The 15,029-nt window shown below is 43.1% G+C and overlaps 1 protein-coding gene across 1 annotated transcript in view; it reads left to right on the top strand.

The window, feature by feature from the left end:
* The window catches only part of LOC309553457 (insulin receptor substrate 1-like), a 70,015-nt gene that overhangs the window by 47,552 nt on the left and 7,434 nt on the right, over positions 1-15,029 (top strand). The window lies entirely within an intron of this gene.

The raw sequence follows: 15,029 nt of genomic DNA, 5'->3' as shown, positions 1-15,029 counted from the left end.
TGCCGAGTGCCATCATCTTGAATATAAGGTCAAATGGCCCCACCGTTCTTGGATGGCTTCTGTAGAATAAGGAGAGCGTTGTTCTTTGGTGTTTCTTAGTAGGACGTTATTCTGGTTTTGGTGGGTGTGGAGGGGGTGGCTGGACCGTATTTTACTCCCCGACATGAAGCTTGTGCTAACCTGGCACTGGCTACAGAATATAGAACAGTCTTTCTCAGCCAGGGCTCCTTGGGCCCACAATAAATGCTTATGGGCCCCCACTCAGTCTGACAAGGTCCAGTAAATTGGGTGCAGGCTGGGAAGAGGTTCGTACAGACCCAAAGCATGCTGTTGAAATAGAAAAAAATGGCCTTGCCACCGCACACCTCGCCTGAGTAGTTCGGTAAAAGCAGCCTCAGCTTGATTCATCCAGCTTGATTCATACCAGTGATCAATATAAGAGGACACTACACTGACCACCAATGCAACGGGCCAATCTTTCCACTGATCACTAATGTCCGTGTGTCCTATCATAGGCCACCAATATGCGTGGTCCTTCAGCCATTGACCGCCTATGATAGGCAGCCTTTTTCCACTGACCACCAATATAAAGAAACACTAGGATCTATACTGGTATGGACTGGGTAATGTGTTAGGATCTATACTGGTATGGACTAGGTAATGTGTTAGGATCTATACTGGTATGGACTGGGTAATGTGTTAGGATCTATACTGGTATGGACTAGGTAATGTGTTAGGATCTATACTGGTATGGACTAGGCAATGTGTTAGGATCTATACTGGTATGGACAGGGTAATGTGTTAGGATCTATACTGGTATGGACTGGGTAATGTGTTAGGATCTATACTGGTATGGACTGAGTAATGTGTTAGGATCTATACTGGTATGGACTGGGTAATGTGTTAGGATCTATACTGGAATGGACTGGGTAATGTGTTAGGATCTATACTGGTATGGACTGGGTAATGTTTTAGGATCTATACTGGTATGGACTGGGTAATGTTTTAGGATCTATACTGGTATGGACTGGGTAATGTGTTAGGATCTATACTGGTATGGACTGGGTAATGTGTTAGGATCTATACTGGTATGGACTAGGCAATGTGTTAGGATCTATACTGGTATGGACAGGGTAATGTGTTAGGATCTATACTGGTATGGACTGGGTAATGTGTTAGGATCTATACTGGTATGGACTGAGTAATGTGTTAGGATCTATACTGGTATGGACTGGGTAATGTGTTAGGATCTATACTGGTATGGAATTAGTAATGTGTTAGGGTCTATACTGGTATGGACTGGGTAATGTGTTAGGATCTATACTGGTATGGACTGGGTAATGTGTTAGGATCTATACTGGTAGGGACTGGGTAATGTGTTAGGATCTATAATGATATGGACTGGGTAATGTGTTAGGATCTTTACTGGTATGGGCTGGGTAATGTGTTAGGATCTATACTGGTATAGACTGGGTAATTTGTTAGGATCTATACTGGTATGGACTGAGTAATGTGTGAGGATCTATACTGGTATGGACTGGGTAATGTGTTGGGATCTATACTGGTATGGACTGGGTAATGTGTTAGGATCTATACTGGTATGGACGGGGTAATGTGTTAGGATCTATACTGGTATGGACTGGGTAATGTGTTAGAATCTATACTGGTATGGACTGGATAATGTGTGAGGATCTATACTGGTATGGACTGGGTAATGTGTTAAGATCTATACTGGTATGGACTGGGTAATGTTAGGATCTATACTGGTATGGACTGGGTAATGTGTTAGGATCTATACTGGTATGGACTGGGTAATGTGTTGGGATCTATACTGGTATGGACTGGGTAATGTGTTAGGATCTATACTGGTATGGACTGGGTGATGTGTTAGGAAGGAAAGGATGCTACATCGTTTGATGGAAATGAAAATTATCACCCTACAGAGGGCTGAATTCAAAGACTGAAAAAAAATGGCCTGGCAACCGCACACCTTGCCTGAGTAGTTAGCAGGTAAAAGCAGCCTCAGCTTGATTCATCCAGGCCATAAATTTTTTGCCCCTGCCCTCGGGGCATAATCATGGAGGTCAAGGGCAGCACGAAACATGTTGGGGGCACAAAATCGAGCTGAGGCAGCCTAACCCTGCTAACTCCTTGGGCTGGGCAAGGTTTGAGGCGGCTGGGCTGTTTCTTTTTTTTTTGGGCTCCTTAGAGTTGTAAGATTATTCCAGGGGGCTCCTTGGGGAGTAATGGATTATTCTGCCTGACAGTAGATCTGCAGCTCACGCACAAACATCACTAGGCAGGACTATTGACTTGGTACCGGTGATCAATATAAGAGGACACTACACTGACCGCCAATGCAACGGGCCAATCTTTCCACTGATCACTAATGTCCGTGTGTCCTATCATAGGCCACCAATATGCGTGGTCCTTCAGCCATTGACCGCCTATGATAGACAGCCTTTTTCCACTGACCATCAATGTAAAGAAACGCTACAATTTTCACCGTGAACCAATGCCAACTCTATGGGCACTACTCAAGGCTCCATTGGGTTCTCTTCTATTATCAGCCACTGGGAGTGCAGGCAAGGGCAGAGCTTGTCCCAGCTACGTAGATTTTAACAGGGCTGCTGATGAAGCACTTCAGCCTGCCCTCCTATACTGGGCCCGGGCCCCATCCACTTTGTTTGCTATGCTTTGGTTTGTGAATGAGCTGGAAGGCTCAGAGTGCTTCCTATTTATTCATCTGCGCAGCAGAGGCTTCAGAGAAAGGGACCGATAAATCTATGTCCTCAGTCACTTTCAGCGGTGGTGGGGGGCCTTGTCCGGTAGGCTGTATGGGGCCCCGTGATTTCTAACAGCAACCCTGGATTCCGATGCAAAGAGAGAAGAGTCCCATAAGCCACACACCCTAACAAAACCCTGTGTGGGGAAAGTAAAGTAGCTTCAGCCTGGGCTCCATCCAGACCATAACACCAACGCGTTTCACCATGATCCGGCCCATGGGCGGGGCGAAGTATGTTGGGGATGTGGCCTGGGCTAAGGCTGTTTTCACTTTCCACACACAGGGCTTTGTTGTGATGTGTGGCTTATGAAACTCTTCTTTCTTTTCAATTTTCTTTGTCTCGAGTTTCATTTCTGACCATTGTTAATCAAATTTAGTTGTAGAGCGCAGGAGTTATGGAATGGTCCACCACGGGTGTCCAATGAGCTACGTAAGCCCCAAATTATTTATTCTTTAACCACTTGCCGACCGCCGCACGACTATCTACGTCGGCGGTCAGCCCCTCACAGGCAAAGTGACGTAGGGCTACGTCACTAGCTTGTGAGGGTCTAGGGAGCGAGCGCGCGCCCCCGGAGGCGCGCTCCCGCTCCCGAGTGGTCACGGACCCCCCCGCGCGTGTGACCGGCGGACCCGATGTCCGCCGGCCACTCTGCGATCGGCGGGGGAGAGGGAGAATGTCAGGCAGCTTGTGTAAACAAGCGACCTGTCATTCTCCCCGGTGTATGAGAGCTGATCATCTGGATCTACTATGTAGATCCGTTGATCAGTCTGCATACAGCTGAAGCCCCAGCCAATCACAGTTAGAATCACGCCCCTAGGGACACACACAGCCCCTCCCTCTCAAATAAAGTTAACCCCTTCACTACCAGTGTATTTTTACAGTAACAGTGCATATATATAGCACTGATTACTGTAGAAATGTCACTGGTAACCCCAAAAGTGTCAAAAATGTCAGTCAAGGGTCCGATCTGTCCGCCGCAATGTCGCAGTACCGCAAAAAAAATCGCAGATCGCCGCCATTACGCGTTAAAAAAAAAAACAACAAAAATGACAAAAATCTTTCCCTTAGTTAGTAAACACAATAACTTTTGCGCAAACCAATCAAAATACGCTTTTTGCGATTTTTTTTTACCAAACATAGGTAGCATAAAACAAATTGGCCGAAAATTTTAAAAAATTTTGATTTTTCATTTTTTTTTGGGGGGAATTTCATATAAAAAAAAGGGAAAAATATTGCTATTTTTGCAAAATGGACGCTCTTTTTTTGTTTATAGCGCGTGATCAAAAAATCGCACAGGTGATCAAATACCGCCAAAAGAAAGCTCTGTTTGTGGGAAAAAAAGGACGCCAAATTCGTTTAGGTACAGCGTCGCACGTCCGCGCAATTCTCTGTTAAAGTCACGCAGTGCCGAATCGCAAAATACCCCCTGGTCGGAATGGGGGTAAAATCTTCCGGGGCTTAAGTGGTTAACGTGTTCCTATATGTTCCAGCTTACTGATCATGCTAATGTATTTTGAGCCGTTGATATAGTCATTTTTTAGCAGGCTTCCCCAAGGTCTGAACATAATTTCAAGGGTTCCTCCATGATGAGAAGGGCTGATAAACCCAACCACAGGGGTGTCAAACTCAACTTCATCTGGGGCCGTATCAGCATTATGATTGCCCTCAAAGGGCCGGTTGTATCTGTAATACTAGATGTCCAGAGTATCCCAACCCTTTTACATTAGATGTCAAGTGCCCCCCCACCCCACCTTACATCAAAGTGCACCCCCTTACCTTGTGTTGCTGCTGGGAAGAAGCTGGGGGCAGAGCTGGGAAGCAGAAAGTTCGGGGTCCGGAGGAGGCCCAAAAGAGGGCTGGAGCTCTAGGAGAGGTGCAAGGGCCACATAAAGAAGGCCTGTGGGGCCGGATTCAGCCCACGGGCCTTGTGTTTGACACATGTGCCCAAACAGTTCTGCTCTGTGGGCCTTCTATCCACAGTGAGGGCTCCCAGTTTGCCCCCCACAAATAAAAAAAATCTATGGGTCATTGAAAATGTATGTGTCAGTAAAAATTCATTCACTCCCCCCCTCCTCCCAAAAAAAGAGAAAAAAAAATCAGGCACTAACCTGCATGCTCACCCCCTAAGCATAAGTTCCCCCTTCCCCCCCCAAAACAAACTTGCCCCCCTGCTGAAATCTTTACCCCCCCCCCCCCACACACACACCAGCTCAAACCCTCTCTCTTCCCATTTGCCCCCAGCACAACCCCCCCTCTCAAAAAAAAACAAATACCCCTCCTAGCACAAATCCTCTACCCCCCAAATTTCCCTTCTAAGTACAAATCCCCCCCTTTAAATTCCCTCCCCCATATCCCCAATGCTAGCACAACCCCCCCTCTCAAAAGAAATACCACTCCTAGCACAAATCCTCTACCCCCCCAAATTTCCCTTCTAAGTACAAATCCTCCCCCCCCCCCTGTAAATTCCCTCCCCCATATCCCCAATGCTAGCACAACCCCCCCTCTCAAAAAAAAATACCCCTCCTAGCACAAATCCTCTACCCCCCAAATTTCCCTTCTACGTACAAATCCTCCCCCCCCCTGTAAATTCCCTCCCCCATATCCCCAATGCTAGCACCACCCCCCCCCTCTCAAAAAAAATACCCCTCCTAGCACAAATCCTCAACCCCCCAAATTTCCCTTCGAAGTACAAATCCCCCCCCCCCTGTAAATTCCCTCCCCCATATCCCCAATGCTAGCACCACCCCCCCCTCTCAACAAAAAAAAAATACCCCCCTAGCACAAATCCTCTACCCCCCAAATTTCCCTTCTACGTACAAATCCTCCCCCCCCTGTAAATTCCCTCCCCCATATCCCCAATGCTAGCACCACCCCCCCCCTCTCAAAAAAAATACCCCTCCTAGCACAAATCCTCAACCCCCCAAATTTCCCTTCGAAGTACAAATCCCCCCCCCCTGTAAATTCCCTCCCCCATATCCCCAATGCTAGCACCACCCCCCCCTCTCAACAAAAAAAAAATACCCCCCTAGCACAAATCCTCTACCCCCCAAATATCCCTTCTAAGTACAAATCCCCCCCCCCCTGTAAATCCCCCCCCCCTCTTCCAGCGCAAAGTCCCCTCCCCCAATCCCCAATGCTAGTACAACCCCCCTTCAAAAAAAATTCCCCTCTACAACTTTACTTTTATAGCACGAACTCCCCAAATGCCCCCTCCTAGCACAAATCATCTTCCCCACCCCCCCTCCCAACCCAGATCACTACTCTTAGCACACCTCTCTAAATTTGCCCTCCTAGAACAATTCTTGCCATCCCCAAATTTCCCTTCTCAACACAAATCCCCTTCCTCCCCCAATCTCCTTGTGGTGCCCCCCCACCCCCACCTCACATGATTCCACAGTTCCCAGGGCAGCTGCCCCTTCTGCCCATCCCTTATCCTGGCCCTGTTTGTTGCGCTTGGACCCCCGCAACACGCGGAATTGCATTAAAAATTACCCCCATACATTGCAGGGGGGATGGTGAGTTCCCGATACGTGAAGTGTGAAGTAGGGCTGTAGGGTAGCCCATGAAAATAAAACGTTGCGTTACATAGCCTGAACGAGTTTCGCCGCATCGGGCGTATTTTCACGCATGCAAAAAATGTCCACCTTGCTCGGTGCATATGGGGTGCTAATGAATGGCTCTACAAGTACGGTGCACGTTTTTTGGGGGTTTCCTGAATACGACGAGCCGATCTTCCATGAGGATCTCCAGTCTCCCCCCCCCCCCCCCAACCACCTCCACCAAAGAACAAAAACTAGATTGGTGATTTATAAATGGGGAAGTCCAGCCGTGGGAGGGGGGGGGACACCTTCATTATGTCCTTGTGGGCGGGGCAGAGGCACAAATGACGGCCTGGGAAATGTCTACGCTGGGATGACCGGATTACAGTGTGGGAATGGTTTCCTCCGTCTGTTCTGAGAGCTGGAAGAAACTGGCAGCTTCTTCAAAGCACCAGAGCACCACCCTGAAATAAAACATAAATCTATACATACACACACTATATTGTCAAAGGTAAAACGGCACCACTAGCTGTACTGTATATATACAATATATAACCAAAAGTATTGGGACGCCTGCCTTTACACACACATGAACTTTAATGGCATCCCAGTCTTAGTCTTAGCTGCAAAGGGTGGGCCAACTCAATATTGAACCCTACGGACTAAGACTGGGATGCCATTAAAGTTCATGTGTGTGTAAAGGCAGGCGTCCCAATACTTTTGGTAACATAGTGTGTGTGTGTGTATATATATATATATATATATATATATCACAAAAAATAAAGGAACACTATGAAAACACATCTCAATGGGGAAAAATATGCTGGATATCTATACTGGTATGTACTGGATAATGTGTTAGGATCTATACTGGTATGGACTGGGTAATGTGTTAGGATCTATACTGGTATGGACTGGGTAATGTGTTAGGATCTATACTGGTATGGACTGGGTAATGTGTTAGGATCTATACTGGTATGGACTGGGTAATGTGTTAGGGTCTATACTGGTATGGACTGGGTAATGTTAGGATCTATACTGGTATGGACTGGGTAATGTGTTAGGATCTATACTGGTATGGGCTGGGTAATGTGTTAGGGTCTATACTGGTATGGACTGGGTAATGTGTTAGGATCTATACTGGTATGGACTGGGTAATATGTTAGGATCTATACTGGTATGGACTGGGTAATGTGTTAGGATCTATACTGGTATGGACTGGGTAATGTGTTAGGATCTATACTGGTATGGACGGGGTAATGTGTTAGGATCTATACTGGTATGGACTGGGTAATGTGTTAGGATCTATACTGGTATGGACTGGGTAATGTGTTAGGATCTATACTGGTATGGACTGGGTAATGTGTTAGGATCTATACTGGTATGGACTGGGCAATGTGTTAGGATCTATACTGGTATGGACTGGGTAATGTGTTAGGATCTATACTGGTATGGACTGGGTAATGTGTTAGGATCTATACTGGTATGGACTGGGCAATGTGTTAGGATCTATACTGGTATGGACTGGGTAATGTGTTAGGATCTATACTGGTATGGACTGGGCAATGTGTTAGGATCTATACTGGTATGGACTGGGTAATGTGTTAGGATCTATACTGGTATGGACGGGGTAATGTGTTAGGATCTATACTGGTATGGACTGGGTAATGTGTTAGGATCTATACTGGTATGGACTGGGTAATGTGTTAGGATCTATACTGGTATGGACTGGGTAATGTGTTAGGATCTATACTGGTATGGACTGGGTAATGTGTTAGGATCTATACTGGTATGGACTGGGTAATGTGTTAGGATCTATACTGGTATGGACTGGGCAATGTGTTAGGATCTATACTGGTATGGACTGGGTAATGTGTTAGGATCTATACTGGTATGGACTGGGTAATGTGTTAGGATCTATACTGGTATGGACTGGGTAATGTGTTAGGATCTATACTGGTATGGACTGGGCAATGTGTTAGGATCTATACTGGTATGGACTGGGTAATGTGTTAGGATCTATACTGGTATGGACTGGGCAATGTGTTAGGATCTATACTGGTATGGACTGGGTAATGTGTTAGGATCTATACTGGTATGGACTGGGTAATGTGTTAGGATCTATACTGGTATGGACTGGGTAACGCACAGCCATTAATGTCTAAACCGCTGGCAACAAAAGTGAGTACACCCCTAAGTGAAAATGTCTAAATTGGGTCCAGAGTGTCAATATTTTGTGTGGCCTCGATTATTTTCCAGCACTGCCTTAACCCTCTTGGTCATGGAGTTCACCAGAGCTTCACAGGTTGTCACTGGAGCCCTCTTAATATATGTGTGTATGTATGTATGTATGTATGTATGTATGTATGTATGTATGTGTGTGTGTATATATAATGTGTATGTATGTATATATGTATATGTTGATAATATTTTTTTTCTAAGATATTCTGTTTCTCTTCTTTCTTTCTTTTTTTTTTTTTTTTTTCTTACCCAATTCTGAATTCCCAATTGGGTAAAAAAAAAAAAAAAAAAAAAAAAAGAAATACGAAAAAAATCGCCTGCTTTGGGATCTTTTGTACGTAGGCTTTCAATGGGGCGCGGTCATGAGAAGTCCAGAGGGAATTTTATTCTCCACAGAAGCTCGATGGGATTCGAGTTGTGGTGAGGAATATAAAACATTTGCGAGCTGTCGGTAGGAAGGGTTGCCCAATCACAGCGGGGACAGCGAGGAGGACAGACTGTGCCGATAGTCGAGCAAATATTTGAGCACACAACACCGGGCATTGTCAGTGTCACGCAGGCCTGCCGTCATTCTAGCACTGTTCAAATCTACGCGTTTAAAGTCCTTTTCATTTTATCACTTAAAGGGGATGTGCAGAGGTTTTGTATATAATAAAAAAAATAAAATAAAAATTAACCAGTAATACTTTATTTTATATCTTCCTATCCAGTCAAAAGGGGAAGCTTTGGGCTGTTTCACACGATACTCAGGGGTCTAATTAGCTTTTTTTTTTTTCCTTTTTTTGTTTTAACACAGCTCACATTTTTGTTTTTTAAATCTGTGAAGATATAATGCAGTCCACGTTTCATTTTTTTTTATCTCTGAAGCAATAACGTAGTTCACATTTCTATGTTTTAAAATCTATAACGCAGTTCACTTTTTTATTTTTTAATTTGTGAAGCTATAACACAGTCACATTTTTCTATGTTTTTAAAGCTATAATGCAGTTCATTTTTTTTTTTTTTTTTTTTTTTAAGTTTGTAAAGCTATAACACAGTAAAATTTTTCTATGTTTTTAAATCTATGAAGCTATAACGCAGTTCATTTTTTTTTTTTAATTAAGCTATAACGCAGTTCACTTTTTTTTTTTTTTTTTTTTTTTTTAATCTGTGAAGTCAAATTCTCTATTTAAAAATCTATAAAGCTATAACGCAGTTCACTTTTTTTTTTTTTTTATTTGTGAAGCTAGAACACTGTGTCAAATTTTCAATGATTTTAAATCTATAAATCTATACCGCAGTTCCCTTTTTTTTTTTTTTTTTTTTTTTTTACTTTGTGAATTTATAACGCAGTCAAATTTTCAATGTTTTTAAATCTATAAAGCAAAAAATGCAGTTCACTTTTTTTTATTTATTTTTTTTTAATTTGTGAAGCTATAACGCAGTCACATTTTCAATGTTTTTAAATCTATGGAGCTAAAACACAGTTCACAAATTAAAAAAAAAAAAAAAAGTGAAGCTAGAAAGCAGTCACATTTTCAATGATTTTAAATCTATAAAGCTATACCACAGTTCACTTATTTATTTTTTTAATTTGTGAAGCTAGAACACTGTGTCAAATTTTCAATTATTTTAAATCTATAAAGCTATAACGCAGTTCACTTTTTTTTTTTTTTTTTAATTTGTGAAGCTATAACGCAGTCAAATTTTCAATGATTTTAAATCTATAAAGCTATAACGCAGTTAACTTTTTTTTTTTTTTTTTAACTTTGTGAATTTATAACGCAGTCGACTTTTCTATGTTTTTAAATCTATAAAGCAAAAAACGCAGTTCACTTTTTTTTTTTTTTTTTTTTAACTTTGTGAATTTATAACGCAGTCGACTTTTCTATGTTTTTAAATCTATAAAGCAAAAAACGCAGTTCACTTTTTTTTTTTTTTTTTTTTTTTAAATTGTGAAGCTAGAAAGCAGTCAAATTTTCAATGATTTTAAATCTATAAAGCTATAACGCAGTTCACATTTTATTTTATTTTATTTTTTTAAATCTGTGAAGCTTTAACGCAGTCACATTTTCAATGATTTTAAATCTATAAATCTATACCGCAGTTCACTTATTTATTTTTTTAATTTGTGAAGCTAGAACACTGTGTCAAATTTTCAATGATCTTAAATCCTATAAAGCTATAACGCAGTTCACTTTTTTTTTTAACTTTGTGAATTTATAACGCAGTCGACTTTTCTATGTTTTTAAATCTATAAAGCAAAAAACGCAGTTCACTTTTTTTTTTTTTTTTTTTTTTTAATTTGTGAAGCTATAACACAGTCAAATTTTCAATGATTTTAAATCTATAAAGATATAACGCAGTTCACTTTTTTTTTTTTTTTTTTTTTAATTTGTGAAGCTATAACGCAGTCAAATTCTTTATGATTTTAAATCTATAAAGCTATAACACAGTTCTAGCTTCACAAATTAAAAAAAAAAAAAAAAAGAGAACTGCGTTATAGCTTTATAGATTTAAAAACATAGAAAATTCGACTGCGTTATAAGTTCACAAAGTTAAAAAAAATAAAATAAAAAGTGAACTGCGTTTTTTGCTTTATAGATTTAAAATCATTGAAAATTTGACTGCGTTATAAATTCACAAATTAAAAAAAAAAAAAAGTGAAGCTAGAACGCAGTCAAATTTTCAATGATTTTAAATCTATAAAGCAAAAAACGCAGTTCACTTTTTTTTTTAACTTTGTGAATTTATAACGCAGTCGACTTTTCTATGTTTTTAAATCTATAAAGCAAAAAACGCAGTTCACTTTTTATTTTATTTTTTTTTAAATTGTGAAGCTATAACGCAGTCAAATTTTCAATGATTTTAAATCTATAAAGATATAACGCAGTTCTAGCTTCACAAATTTAAAAAAAGAAAAGTGAACTGCGTTATAGCTTTATAGATTTAAAAACCTAGAAAATTCGACTGCGTTATAAATTCACAAAGTTAAAAAAATAAAATAAAAAGTGAACTGCGTTTTTTGCTTTATAGATTTAAAATCATTGAAAAGTTGACTGCATTATAAATTCACAAATTAAAAAAAAAAAAAAAGACAACGCAGTTACATTTTTAATGATTTTAAATCTATAAAGCTTTAACGCAGTTCACTTTTTTCTTTCTTTTTTTTAATTTGTGAAGCTATAACGCAGTAGAATTTTCTATGTTTTTAAATCTATTAAGCAAAATACGCAGTTCACTTTTTTTTTTATTTTTTTATTAATTTTTTTTAATTTGTGAAGCTATAACTTCAAATTTTCAATGATTTTAAATCTATAAAGCTATAATGCAGTTCATGTTTCTTTTTAATTTGTGAAGCTCTAACGCAGTCCAATTTTTTAAATTTTTTTTCCTGACCCTGAATTCGTAATTATCCAGGACTCAGTTTTGAGGTCCGCAGCAGCCCTGAGACAGTGAGCCGAAGGCTGCCACCGTCCTCTGTGCCCCCACCCCGCTGCCACCGTCCTCTGTGCCCCCACCTCGCTGCCACCGTCCTCTGTGCCCCCCCCCCCTTTTTTTTTTTTTATCTTAAAAAAAATGGAAAGTGTCATCTTTATTCATCTCCCAGCAGCTACCCGTCTTGTTACCACCCATCCCCCCCAACACTCATAAAAACGCCACTCCGGGGTCGCTCGGCTCCCTTTCATGCGTCGCTGTTATTTATGGAGGTGGCAGATGGGACGACGAGGGTGAGAAAAGCGGGCACAGCTGCGAGTTCATAGGGCGCTCCCACCCCATCTCTTAAGTCTCCCATGGGCATTTCTTGTACAAATCCGGCCATTTTTTTTTTTTTTTTTTTTAACTTCTAAAATAACGCGCTTTTCTCTGGTCGCACCCCGCCTCCTAAATATACTGCGAAGCTGAGAACGGTTTACATAGTTTTTTTTTCCCTACGTTCTTTGTACTGATGGCGGGCGTCTATAATCGACATTGATTTATTATTGTCACATGTTGGCGACGCCCTAAACTCGCTTTAACCTCCATCCCCCTCCCCCCAGCTTCCCTCTGTGAGAAAAGGGTAGTCCTGCCTCAAAGCTGTGCTGTTCAGTCTCTTTCACACGGGCAAAAAAAATAAATAAATCAAAAAGCAGCTGTGCAGATATGGCAACCCCTCATAATGGGCACAGCAGGTGTGCAAAATCAGATGCAGAAATTCAGCATTGGAACGGTGGGAACCCCTCGTAATGGGCACAGCAGGTGTACAGACCCAGGAACTCAGCACAGGGATGGTGGGAACCCCTCATAATGGGCACAGCAGGTGTACAGACCTGGGAACTCAGCACAGGGATGGTGGGAACCCCTCGTAATGGGCACAGAAGGTGTACAGACCCAGGAACTCAGCACAGGGATGGTGGGAACCCCTCATAATGGGCACAGCAGGTGTACAGACCCGGGAACTCAGCACAGGGATGGTGGGAACCCCTCATAATGGGCACAGCAGGTGTACAGACCTGGGAACTCAGCACAGGGATGGTGGGAACCCCTCATAATGGGCACAACACGGGTACAGACCCAGGAACTCAGCACAGAGATGGTGGGAACCCCTCATAATGGGCACAGCAGGTGTACAGACCTGGGAACTCAGCACAGGGATGGTGGGAACCCCTCATAATGGGCACAACACAGGTACAGACCCAGGAACTCAGCACAGGGATGGTGGGAACCCCTCATAATGGGCACAGCAGGTGTACAGACCTGGGAACTCAGCACAGGGATGGTGGGAACCCCTCATAATGGGCACAACACGGGTATAGACCCAGGAACTCAGCACAGGGATGGTGGGAACCCCTCACAATGGGAACAGCAGGTGTACAGATCTAGAAACTCAGCACAGGGATGGTGGGAACCCCTCATAATGGGGACAGCAGGTGTACAGATCCAGTAACTCAGCACAGGGATGGAGGGAACCCCTCACAATGGGAACAGCAGGTGTACAGACCCAGAAACTCAGCACAGGGATAGTGGGAACCCCTCATAATGGGCACAGCAGGTGTACAGACTCAGGAACCCAGCACAGGGATGGTGGGAACCCTCAAAATGGGCACAGCAAGTGTAATGACCTGGGAACTCCTCACAGAGATAGTAGGGACCCCTTATAATGGGCACAGCAGTTGTACAGGCCCAGAAATTCAGCACTGGGATAGTGGGAACCCCCCATAATGGGCACAGAACATATACAGACTTGGTAAATCCGCACAGGGATGGTGGGAACCCCTCATAATGGGCACAGAAGGTGTACAGACCCGGGGACTCAGCACAGGGATGGTGGGAACCCCTCGTAATGGGCACAGCAGGTATACAGACGGCAGTCTGTGGCCAGTGAGGCATTGGAATAGCAAGGCCCCAGGTAATGGTGGTCCATGGCCGGAGAAAAATGATGCCTTGGTGTCGGTGGGAGGAAAAAATGGCCCAGTGGCAGGCGATTGGGAGGGGAAGGGCCCCAGAAATGCTTGTCAGTGGCAAAACAAAAATGCCCTGTTGTCACTGAGAGGGCAATATGCCCCATGGCCGTGCATCGAGTGGAGAAAGAATCATAGAGTGGAGGAGAGTGAAAGGAAAAAAGCCTTGGCATTACGAGGAAAATATGCCCCAGGGGGGTAAAAAAAATGCCTTGATGAAAATTGTCATAGAAACGGCCAGTGAGGCATTGGAATAGCAATGCCTCAGAGGTGGTAGTCCATGGCAAGAAAAAGTTATGCCTTAGCGTCAGTGTCAATGGGAGGGAAAAACGCCCCAGTGGCAGGTAATTGGGAGGAGAAAGGCGCCAGAAATGGTGGTCAATGGCAGAATAAAAATGCCCTGTTGTCATTGCGAAGAAAAATGCCCCAGGGTTGGTGGGTCATTGAGGGAAGAAAGGCCCCAGAAGAGGCTATAAGCAGCTGGAGAAAATGCCTTGGTGTTGTCATTGCGAAGGAAAAAATGCCCTGGTGTTGCATCATTGTGTGGACAATGACCCAAGAAGTGGGGGGGTGATGACAGGAAAAATGCATTGGTGTCGTCATTAGGAGGAAAACATGCCCCGGAAGTTGGGTCACTGTAGAAAAATTTGCCCTGGTGGTACTGTAATTGGGAAGAAAAAATGCTCTGGTCGTGGGTCATTGGGAGAGAAAAAAAATATCCCAGAAATGGTGGTCAGTGACAGGAAAAAAAAATGCCTAGGTGTCATTGGGAGGAAAATATACCTCGGTAGTGGGTCACCGGGAGGTGATAACGCCCCAGAGGCGGTGACCGATGGCAGGAAAAATGTCCTGGTGTCATTAGTGGGGGAAATTTCCACCAGTGGTGGGTCACTGGGAGAAGAAAGGCCCCAGAAGTGGTGGTCGGTGATGGGAAACAAAGACCTGGCATCACTAGGAGGAATAAATTGCCCCAGTGGTTGGTCACTGGGAGGATAAAAGCCCCATAAGTAGTGGGCAGTGGCAAACATAAAATGCCCTGGGGT

This window comes from Pelophylax lessonae (genome assembly GCF_965119305.1).
Source record: "Pelophylax lessonae genome assembly, chromosome: 4".
NCBI classification, from domain to species: domain Eukaryota; kingdom Metazoa; phylum Chordata; class Amphibia; order Anura; family Ranidae; genus Pelophylax; species Pelophylax lessonae.
The sequence above is the reverse complement of the archived record's forward strand: the minus strand, read 5'-3'. Positions and strand labels throughout refer to the sequence as shown.